Raw genomic sequence first — 12,007 nt, 5'->3', positions numbered from 1 at the left:
ATAGACACCGCTGCAGCTTCAGGCCCAAAAAGTGAAAACAGCAGTGAATTGAGGAGAGCAGACTGGGAGGGTGGGGCTGCATAACCTGAAGGTATAATTGGACAATTAACCCCAATATGGAAACGAACCAAATCTTACAAAAGTGTGTAAACACGTGACCTGGCGTCCATCCTGGGTGTACCCTCAGCCAGGCCCTTGTACTGCCCAGGTGAATCCTTTGCAGGCCTTTTTAATAAATCCCCACTTTACTCCTGTAACACTGTCCAGCCTCTGCTCTAGGTGGCCTCTCAAGGCATCAAGGCCTGGCTGGCTGGGCCACCTGGGGGCCACCTGACAGGTCCAGCTGACCTTGGCATGTCCAGGGCTGCTGCTCATCTGCCCCTGGAGCACTGGGGCTTGGTGCTCTCCTTCCTGTGGAAAGAACTGTCCCTCTCCTCCAGGTGCCCATGGCCAAAATCTGGATTCCTCTTCTTAGTTTGCTTCTATGTAAAGATTGTTCCCAGATGAAACCTGCCAGGACAGACAAACCTGGCTGGCTTGGCCACCCAGGGGCCACCTCTCATCTACCTGTGAAACACTGGGACCCTGTGCTTTTCTTTTTTATGGGAAAAAAGCACCTTTCGCATCCAGGCACCCATGGCCAAAGTTGGGAATCCGCCTCCAGGATTCCCTATATCCAGGGATTTCTCCCAAGTGAAAGCTTCCAGGAGAGACAAGTCTGGCTGGCCTTGGTGTCCAAAGAGCTGATCCTTATCTGCCTTTGAAACACTGGGGCTTTGTGCTTTCCTTTATGATGAAAAGAACTCTTCTTCCTGCCCAGGTGCCCATGGCCAAAACTGAGATTCCACCTTCAAAATTCTGAATATCCAAGGATTTCCCCCAGATGAAAGGTGCCAGAGAGACAGGTCTGGCTCTCTTGGCCTATGGTAACCACCTCTCATCTCCTTCCAAAACACCTGGGCTCCACGCTTCTCTTTCCTATGGGAAAAACCATCCATCTTGACCAGATGCCCATGGCCAAAGTTTGGAATCCTCCTCCAGAATTCCCTAGGTCCAAGGATTTCTCAGTGACAAAAGCTGCCAGGACAAACAGGTCTGGATGGCTCGGCCTCCCAGGAGCCTTCTCTCTCTGCTTCTGCCCCTGCAACAGTGGGGCTCTGGGCTTTCCTTCCTATGGAAAAGAACCGTCCTTCTTAACAATGCAGAAATGGCCGAAACTGGGGTTCCACCTCCCAGATTCCCTATATGCAAGGGTTGCTTTCAGAGAAAAAAATACCACATCAGAGAGGTCTGGCTGCCCTTGGCCTCTGGTGGAAGCCTTTCATCTGCCCCTGAAACACCAGTGTTCCGTCCTTGCCTTCCTATGGAAAAGAACCGTCCTTCTCCTCCAGGCAGCCAGGTCTGAAACTGGCATTCCACCTCTAAAATTCCCTGTATCCAAGGACAAAATCTGCCAGCACCATCTGATCTGGCTGCCCTTGGCCTCTGGTGGCTGTGGCTCATCTGCCCCTGCAACGCTGGGGCTGGGTTGTTCCCTTCCTGTGGAGACCATGGTGGCACGGTGAGGACCTGGTGGAACCATGGAGTCCATTGTGACACTCTGGGGCAATGGTGACACCGCGGGGCTCCATGGAACCCAGAGACCACCATGACTCTGTGGGGCCTTGTGGAACCATGGAGACCATTCCGACCCATTAGGGCCTGGTGTCACCAAGGGGGCATTGTGACACCTCAGGGCCTCCTGGAAGCAAGGGACCATTGGGACACCGTGGGGCTCCATGGAAAGAGGGGAACATGGAGCAGGTCTGGCAGGCTTGGCCTCCCAGGGACCACCTGACAGGTCTGGCTGATCTTGGAATGTCAAGGGCTGCTTCTCATCTGCTCATGAACCACTGGGGCTCCGTGCTTTCCTTGCTATGGAAAAGAACTGTCCCTTTTTTCAGACACTCATGGACAAAATTGGTACTTCCCCTAAAAAATTTCCTGTATGCAAGGGTATCTGCCAGAAAAAAACCTGCCAGCTCTGGCTGGCCTTGGCCTCTGATGGTCGCATCTCAGTTGCCTCAGAAGCACTGGGGCTCTGTGCCTTCCTTCCTGCAGAAAAGAACTGACCCTCTTGTCCAGGGTCCATGGCAGGAACTGGAATGTGGCTGCCAAAATTCCATCTATCCTAGGATTGCTCCCAGACAAAAGCTGCCAGGACAGACAGTTCTGCCTGGCCTTGGCCTCTGGTGATATGAGCAGAATGTTGTCCTTTGCAAACACCTTGGACAGGGCCCAGAGATCTCCCGAGCTGGGTTTTGCAGGCCTCAAGAACATAACCCATGTATGGAGGCTGATGTGCCTGGGCTCAGCTGTGAAGAGACTGAGCACAGATCAGGAGTGGCCTGGCAGGGCTTGAAGGGTGGATGTGGAAATGGTGGAGCTTTTCTCCATAGTGGGAATCAGGCAGGGAGAGAAATTATGCCCCAAATGCAGCTGGGGAAGTCCAGACTGGACACAGGAGGAGAGGAATTTCCCTCCCAGGCAGGGCTGTGGTGCAACACGTCCCCAGCAGGAGCCTGGAACAGCCCAAGGCTTTGTGTGGCCAGGCAGGGGCAGCAGGAGGCAGAGCTGCCAGCAAAGGAAGGGCCAGCGAGGTGGGGCAGCCGGGGGTGACGACAGCCTGCAGGGACAGAAGCGCAGGGCAGGGACACCGTGGGACAGCCTGGGCTGCAGAGGGCTCAGGGATGTGCAGCAGCTGCAAGGCCCTGACAGAGCCAACCTGTGCAGCCCTTTGGCCATGGCTGCTGGCCCTGGGCCTGAGGCCACCAGGGGACAAGTGACCCTTGCAGCCCTGGGGCCTCAGTGCCTCCTTGTCCCTGCTCAGCAGCCTGGCAGGGGCCGCCCCATGGTCCTGCCCTTGGCACTGCACATCCCCACATGCCAGTGCCCATCCCAGGAAGAGCCCTGAGCAATGAGGGAGGGAGAGGATCTGCCTTGCCAGGGGCTGGGGCTCAGGCCAGGGCCCTTTGCATTCCTGAAACACATCCAGGTTTGCTCAGCACCAGAGACACCTTTCCCTTGCTTGTGCCCTGCTGTCATCAGTGCCTCCAGTGTTCTGCTGTACCTGGAACCTGGGGACACTTTCTCAGTCCTGTCCCTCAGTGGGACACATTAAAACTTCAAGAAACTTTGGAGTTTTAATTTAACTTTGAGTTATTGAGAAGTTTTTTGAAGATACTCTCAGGGACTGAGTCTGATGTAAACAACACCAAAGCCCTGAGAGGGTCATTAAAGTTTTCCTATTCCAGTTGTGGAGAAAGATTTCAATGTGCTTGTATGAAATACACATTCCTGTTTTAAAGGGTGTATTTTCTTACATTTCTCTTTAGATCAGAGGCGACTGCAGCATTCTGTGAGTGATATTGACCCAGGGTCTCCCCTCAGGAGCTCTGGCCTGCTCAGAGAAGCTGTACCCTGAGCTCTGGCCCAGCATGGACAACCTTGCTCCACATTGCCCCAGCCCATCCTGTCTGTCCTCACTCACCTGGGACCTGCTGTGCCTGCAGAGCTGGCTGCACCCAGCCTAAGAGGGGCTTTCCCTTGCTTGTCCCCATCTGTCATCAGTGCATGCAGTGTTCTGCTGTACCTGTAACCTGGGGACACTTTCTCAGACATGCCCCTCACAGGGATCTCTTCAAAGTTCAAGAAACTTCAATGTTTCAATGTAACTGAGACCTTGAGGGTTTTGTGACATCACTGAAGCAATTGTGACATGACAAACCTGGCTGTGATGTCACAGAATAGGTTGAGGCCATAGAGGCCTCTGCCATCATAGAGGGTGGCTCTGTGGCATCAGAGAGAGGGTTGTGACATCACCAGGTGGCTGTGTAACATCATAGAGCAGGTTGTGACAGCACAGAACAGACTGTGACTTCACAGGGTGACTTTGTGACATCAGTCTTCTGTGACATCACAGCATTGCTGAATGGCATCACAAGGTGACATCACAGAGATGGCTGTGTGACATCACAGGGGCTGTGTGAGGTCACTGGGGAGGTCACTCTGCCCCATTCCCCCTCCCAGTTCCCCCAGAGAAGTCCAATGCTGCCCGTGCACAGCGGGTCCCCTGTCCCCCCGGGTCCCCCCACCCCCGGTGCTGCAGCCTCCCCCAGAGGATGTTCCACGAGATCGACCCCAGAGCCTGACACGGGAATGGGGTCTGGAGCCATGGGGGGTGGGGCAGGGGGACAGGGACCCCCGGCAGCGTCCCCGTGTGTCCTGGGTTGTAAGATAAGCTTGTATTCCATTTGCCATCTGTTGAAGGCAAACCGGTTGGACAGGTTTTTGTTATCTCTCTCAGAGACAATGGTTTGCCCCGTAGAGGCAATGGTTTGTTTATACACCATTGACTGATTCAGTGCAGGGCTGGTAAATGTAACACTATCCCATTGTGAGGGGTCCCACCCAGAGGGGGAAGCCAAGCACTCTATTATTGTTTAAAAGGGGTAGCTTTTGGGGAGAGAGGCAGCTCTCTCTCTTCGCGGGATTCCCGGAGAAGCAGCTCTCTTCGGCGGCTCTCGCAGCGAAGCAGCCGGAGCGCGCTGAGGCGACGGCAGCGGAGCTCAGAGGCAACCCCGGCGCAGAGGAAGACCGGCCCCACTGCCACCAGATCTTCAGAGGAAAACTATACCCTTCTAAAGATCACCACTTCAGCTGCAACTCATCAACCATTGCAAGGGGAGCAATTGTCCCAGCACAACTGCTACGGGCACCCCGACTCCTCAGGTTCTGGACTTTCTCACTGGTTTTGTTTGTACCGATTGCATTTGCCTTTTTAAATTGTTGTCTAGTTTTCTCCTAGTAAAGAATTGTTACTCCCATTCCCACATCTTTGCCTGAGAGCCTTTTAATTTAAAGATCCTGGTAATTCAGAGGGAGGGGGGTTTGCCGTTCTCCATTGCACAGGAGGCTTTGCCCTCCTTCGCAGATTCCTGTCTTGTCGAACTTAGACACCGTGTCCCCCAGGGCCAGAGCCTGGGCCAGGGCTCCTTCACCCTGTCACCAATGAGGGCTTGAGAGCGCTGAAAAAATCCCCAGCAAAAACCAGATTTAATAATAAAGTGACAGCAGCACAAAGTTCCTTGGCAAGTCACTCTGCTCCTCATTGGACACTTCAGGCACAGCAAAGAAAAAAAACAACAACAAAACCAAACAAAATCCAGGCAATCAAACCAGGAATGAAAGGAGAACTGTGTGTGTGTGTGTGTGTGTGTGTGTGTGTGTGTGTGTGACAGAAGGGCAGTGAGAGCAAGGATAAAAGGAATACGGTCTAAAAGCTTAACAGAGCTCCAACTTAACAGGACTTAACTTACATCTAAACCTTAAATGATAGTTTCACAGTCACAGTTTAGCAAAAGAGAAGAGCTTAACAGTATTTAACCTAACTTATAACCTACAACTTAGCAATTTAACAGAGGAATAACATTTAACAGTATTTAACTCAGCCTATAACTTATATTAAACATAACAATTTAGCAAAACAACAACTCTTAGAAGCATTTAACTTCACTTAGACCTTGTAATTTAACCTCACTTACAGGCCTGACTGGCTCAGCTATCCAAGGCACTCAGAGCCCTCAGGGAGCAGCATTTCTGCCACATTTCCCCAGCACAGGCACTCCTGTGTGCACACAGACACAGAGAGTCAGTGCAAGGCACCTGTGAGAAATTCCCCTGAGGGCAGGGAAATGCTCCCTGGGGATGCTTTGGCATCTCCCCAGCAGGGAAGGGTTGAGCCTGGAGGAGTGGGGGGATCGGCCCAGGCTCCCTCGTTGTTGGGGATCCCCGAGTGCAGCAAACGGGAGAGTTCCCGGCTCGGAGAGGCCTCACTCAGAGGGAGTCGCTGGCCCAGGAGAGCTCCAAGGGCTCCTTTTGGAGCGCTGTTTGTCGGGCTCCAAGAGAGGGGCTGCAGTCCCAGCCATGTTTCACCCTGGCCGCACTTGGCACCAGCAGCTTTCTTTGGCAGGGTGAGAACAGGGATGTTGTGCCACCGAGGGAACACAAACAGTTCCCAGGGCTGCTCCTAAAGCAGCCAGGAGCTGGCTGGGCAGCAGCAGTGCCTGGAGCAGAGCGTGTTTGTGCTGAGCTCCAGAGGAGCTGAGCCCAGGGGCTGCTGGCCAAGGCCGAGGCCAGCGAGCATTTCTCATCTGGCAGGGCGGCCTGAGAAGGGGAGGGGGGAATGCACCAGCACAGGAACCATGGAACCAAGGGACCATTGTGACACTGTGGGGCCTGTGAGACCAAGGGACCACTGTGACACTGTGGGGTACCATGGAACCAAGGGACCATTGTGACACTGTAGGGCGTCATGGAACCATGGACACCATTATGACCCTTTGGGGTGTCATGGGACCAAGGGTCCATTGTGACAAGGCGAGACCCCAGGGAGCCAAAGGTCCATTGTGACATTGCAAGGCCTCATGGTGTCTTGGAGACGCCATTAAGAGACTTCACAGCCTCATTGAACCAAGGGGCCATTGTGACACTGTGGGGCACCATGGAACCAAGGATTCCATTGTGACACTGAGGGGACTCATGGGATCATGGAGACCATTGGGACACTATGAGGCCCCAGAGGCCTCATGGCACCAGTGAGACCATTGTGACCCTGGGGGTCCCCACAGAACCAAGAGGACCATTGTGACACTGTGGGGCCTTGTGAAACCAAGAGGCCTTTGTGGCACTGCAGGGCTGCAGGGAACCAAAGGTCCATTGTGACACTGCAGGGCCTCGTGTCATCAGTGTTCCATTGTGACACTGGGGACCCAAAGGAAACCATTGTGACACCACAAACCCCCAGGGCCCAAAGGTCCATTGTGACATTGTGGCCTTATGGAACAGAGGAGTCACGTGTCATTGCGGGGCCTCAAGGAACCATGGAGACCATTGTGACACTTGAGGGTCTCATGGAACAAAGGGAACTTAGGACAGGTCTGGCTGGTTTGGCATGGCAGGGGCTGCCTAAAATCTGATCTTGGCATTTTGAGGGTTTCTTCTTATCTGCTATTGAAGCACTGGGGCTCAGGGCTTTCCTTCCTATGGAAAAGAACTCTTCTTCTCCTCTAGGCACACATGACCAGAATTCAGATTTCATCTCTATTTCCTTATATCCAGGGATTGTTACTATGGGAATATTGCCAGGATATATCTGGCTGGCAGTCATTTCTTAAGGGTCACTGCTTATCTGTTCATGAAAGACTGGGGAAGGCTCCATGCTTTCCCTCCTATGGGGAAGAACTCTCCTGCTTCTCCAGGTGCCCATGGGCAAAATTTGGATTCTGGCTCCAAAGTTCCCTATATCTAAAGGCTGCCTCCAGACAAAATCTGCCATTCCTGCCAAGTCTGGCTGGCCTTGGCCTAATGAGGCTCTCACCTGACTCCCAAGCACTGGGGCTCTGTGCTTTTCTTCCTATGGAAAAGAACAGTCCCTCTCCTGCAGGTGGTCATGGCCAGAATTGGGATTTCACCTCCAAATGCTGACTGTGACAGACAGGAGGTGATTGTTTGCTGGAAACATTTCATGTGTGGGGGAGGAAGGGGCAGGTCCAGCCCTGCCCTGCCCTGGAACCCCAGCCCTGCCCTGCCCTGGAACCCCAATCCCCCCAGAGCCTCTATCCCAGCCCAGCAGTGTCTGCCAGTCCCTGGCACAGCACAGGCAATGCTCCACAGCCACCTCTGGAGCCCCAGCCCAGCTCCTGAGTGACCAAATGACCCCAAGTCCCACCTGGGGGAAGGGCCCAGGAAGACCAAGGAGTATTTAAGGCTGACCACAAGGTAGGAACACATCTTGGCTCTACCTCCTCTTGGAATTTCCATCTGCACATTGTTGGAATCCAGGAGTTGGTAGATGAGTGTGTGCTTCTCTGTATCTTATTTTTTTCTCTGTATCTACTTCTCCTATTTCTGTACTCTTGCAAATATTGATTAACTTAAAATCAAAATGGCTTAGAGTTTGTGAAGTTGAATGGACAAGTTAATGCTTTGAGAAGTTTTTTTTGTTGATTGAATGCCATATTAAAATGTTTGCCAAAGTTTCCCTGATTTTTTCTAAATTTCCCAGTAAAGGCTGTTTTGTTGTTTTGAGCTCCTGAGAAACTCTGTATAGTATTGCTCCAGTGCATCCAACTCAGAGGACACAAATTATTGTAATTCCTTTTAAATGTCTCCGTGAGAGAGTTTTTTAGTGGATGGGGGTCAGGGCTTGTGTGTCCTGCTTGGCACAGCCCAGGCAGGGCTTTCACAGCTCCATCCCACACTCCATTTCCCAGCTGGAGCCACTGGTGCCTCTGAGTTCTGCTGCCCCAGCCCCAGGGACGCTCTCCTTGTCTGCCCATTCCCCCAGGGCCTCTGGGCAGGGATGGCCTCAGTGGGGGCTGCTGACATCCTCAGCAACTTGGAGGCTGCTGCTGAATTTTACTGCTCCAGAGGCTTCTTCAGCCTTCAGCTTTTCAGTTCAGGAATTCAGTGCCCCAGGGCTCATTGACAGTCAGAACACCTTCACAAGCCAAGCCTCTGGGAATAATTTAGCTGTGCAAAGGTTTTGCGGTTGATTAGGCAGATTACAGTAGTGTATTAAAACAGAATGTATTATTTTTACAAAGATCGTGAAAAAAAAGTTTAGGTCCTGTTTAGTTTTATTTTAGTCCTAATAAATTGATATGTGCCGTTTCCAATTGACACTGAATCCAAGTACCTCCTGCTGTTTGAATTAATATGAAAATCAAGACCCTTTGTGGCTGACAATCCATCAGACTCTGTCCCTACCCCCACCCCACCATTTCCCCCATCCAAGCCCTGGCACTCAGAGCAGCCTTGTGCAAATCTGAGCTCCCTCCAGCCCAGGCTGCACCTGCAGGTTTCAGCTCCTTGGCTCCAACTCCCACTTGCTTTCCTTGGAGAAGGAGCTGCCCCAGACACAGAGGGATGTTCATTTCTTGCCAACCAACAAAGCCAAGGGAAGGCACAGCTTCATCCAATGCAAAAGTCATTCCTCTGCTGGCTATTAAATCCACTGTGCACAGCAGACAGTCTCAGAGCAATGGAAAACACCTTCTGTGCCCAGCACAGATCCCAAGGTCTCCCCAAACCCTCCGGACCCCGATTCTGCCCAGATTTGCTCTTTGCACACACGAGTCACAGGCTGAAGGCAGGAGCTCCCTCCATGCTGTCTTGGTTCGACAAGACAGGAGTCTGTGAAAGAGGGCAAAGCCTCCTGTGCAATGGAGAACGGCAAACCCCCCTCCCTCTGAATTACCAGGATCTTTAAATTAAAAGGCTCTCAGGCAAAGATATGGGAGTGGGAGTAACAATTCTTTACTAGGAGAAAACTAGACAACAATTTAAAAAGGCAAATGCAATCGGTACAAACAAAACCAGTGAAAGAAAAGGTCTAGAACCTGAGGGGTGCCAGTATCTGTTCTGCTGGGACAATTGCTTCCCTTGCAGTGGCTGATGAATTGTAGCTGCAGTGGTGATCTTTAGAAGGGTATAGTTTTCCTCTGAAGATCTGGTGGCAGTGGGGCCGGTCTTCCTCTACGCTGGGGTTGCTTCTGAGCTCCGCTGCCGTCGCCTCAGCGCGCGCCGGCTGCTTCGCTGCGAGTGCCGCCGAAAAGAGAGAGAGAGCGAGCTGCTTCTCCGGGAATCCCGCGAAGAGAGAGAGCGAGCTGCTTCTCTCGGAGTCCCGCCCAGAGAGCTGCCTCCTCTCCCCAAAAAGCTACCCCTTTAAACAACAATAGAGTGCTTGGCTTCCCCCCTCTGGGTGGGACTCCTCACGGTGTTACATTTACCAGCCCTGCATTGAATCAGTCAATGGTGTATAAACAAACCATTGCCTCTACAGGGCAAACCATTGTTTCTGAGAGAGATAACAAAAACCTGTCTAACCGGTTTGCCTTCAACAGATGGCAAATGGAATACAAGCTTATTTTACAACCCAGGACACATGCCCAGAGAGAGGAAAAGAGGGAAAGTGGATGAAGAGCTCTCCTGTGCAGAGCCAAGGTCCAAGTGCTCCTGCAGTGGGAACCACAACTCATCAGGTTTGTGTCCTTTGGGCTCAGGGATGGTGACACTCAGAGGCACAGAAAGGTTTCTTGCCAACAAACGCAAGTTGCACATTTGAACAATTTAATAACCATCACAGCTCTTTCCTCAGCTCTCTGGGATGTCCCAGCAGCATCTGACATGTCCCCCATCCCCAAGGGATTTCTGTACAGGGACAGTTTTAGACAAAGACATAAGAAAATGTAATTCTGTGATGGACAAAGACACAATTACGATGTTGACTAATGTGATATTTATTTGAACTTCAGAAAGATTGGACAACTCCCTGAACTCATAGCATGATGCCTGTGAATTGAGAGGCACTTGAATGACCAGAGAGCACCTAGATGAGGAAATCTGGGAGCACCAGGAAGGACAGAGATCCAGTTGGTCTAGAGAAGAGATGTCTTTAGACATGTCCATTTGTCTTGGTTCGACAAGACAGGAATCTGTGAAGGAGGGCTAAAGCCTCCTGTGCAATGGAGAAGGTAAACCCCCTCCCTCTGAATTACTAGGAGTTTTAAATCAAAAGGCTCTCAGGCAAAGATATGGGAATGGGAGTAACAATTCTTTACTAGGAGAAAACTAGACAACAATTTAAAAAGGCAAATGCAATCGGTACAAACAAAACCAGTGAAAAAAGTCCAGAACCTGAGGATTCGGGGTGCCAGTAGCAGTCCTGCTGGGACGATTGCTCCCCTTGCAGTGGCTGATGAATTGCAGCTGCAGTGGTGATCTTTAGAAGGGTATAGTTTTCCTCTGAAGATCTGGTGGCAGTGGGGCCGGTCTTCCTCTGCGCTGGGGTTGCCTCCGAGCTCCGCCGCTGCCGCCTCACCGGCTGTTTCGCTGCGAGATCCCGCGAAGAGAGAGAGGGAGCTGCTTCTCTGGGAGTCCCGCAAAGAGAGCTGCCTCCTCTCCCCAAAAAGCTACCCCTTTATACAATAATAGAGTGCTTGGCTTCCCCCTCTGGATGGGACCCCCTCACAATGGGATGTGTTACATTTACCAGCCCGGCAGTGAGTCAGTCAATAGTGTATAAACAAACCATTGCCTCTACGGGGCAAACCATTGTCTTTGGGAGAGATAACAAAAACCTGTCTAACCGGTTTGCCTTCAACAGATGGCAAATGGAATACAAGCTTATTTTACAACCCAGGACACATGCCCAGAGAGAGGAAAAGAGGGAAAGTGGATGAAGAGCTCTCCTGTGCAGAGCCAAGGTCCAAGTGCTCCTGCAGTGGGAACCACAACTCATCAGGTTTGTGTCCTTTGGGCTCAGGGATGGTGACACTCAGAGGCACAGAAAGGTTTCTTGCCAACAAACGCAAGTTGCACATTTGAACAATTTAATAACCATCACAGCTCTTTCCTCAGCTCTCTGGGATGTCCCAGCAGCATCTGACATGTCCCCCATCCCCAAGGGATTTCTGTACAGGGACAGTTTTAGACAAAGACATAAGAAAATGTAATTCTGTGATGGACAAAGACACAATTACGATGTTGACTAATGTGATATTTATTTGAACTTCAGAAAGATTGGACAACTCCCTGAACTCATAGCATGATGCCTGTGAATTGAGAGGCACTTGAATGACCAGAGAGCACCTAGATGAGGAAATCTGGGAGCACCAGGAAGGACAGAGATCCAGTTGGTCTAGAGAAGAGATGTCTTTAGACATGTCCATTTGTCTTGGTTCGACAAGACAGGAATCTGTGAAGGAGGGCTAAAGCCTCCTGTGCAATGGAGAAGGTAAACCCCCTCCCTCTGAATTACTAGGAGTTTTAAATCAAAAGGCTCTCAGGCAAAGATATGGGAATGGGAGTAACAATTCTTTACTAGGAGAAAACTAGACAACAATTTAAAAAGGCAAATGCAATCGGTACAAACAAAACCAGTGAAAAAAGTCCAGAACCTGAGGAT

At 51.4% G+C, this 12,007-nt stretch overlaps 1 protein-coding gene across 1 annotated transcript in view; it reads left to right on the top strand.

Annotated features, from left to right (window-relative positions):
• LOC144247624 (uncharacterized) overlaps positions 1-12,007 on the top strand; it is a 1,666,419-nt gene that overhangs the window by 756,081 nt on the left and 898,331 nt on the right. The window lies entirely within an intron of this gene.

This window comes from Lonchura striata, chromosome 29 (assembly GCF_046129695.1).
Source record: "Lonchura striata isolate bLonStr1 chromosome 29, bLonStr1.mat, whole genome shotgun sequence".
Lineage (NCBI taxonomy): Eukaryota > Metazoa > Chordata > Aves > Passeriformes > Estrildidae > Lonchura > Lonchura striata.
This window is presented reverse-complemented; position numbering and strand designations above follow the sequence as displayed.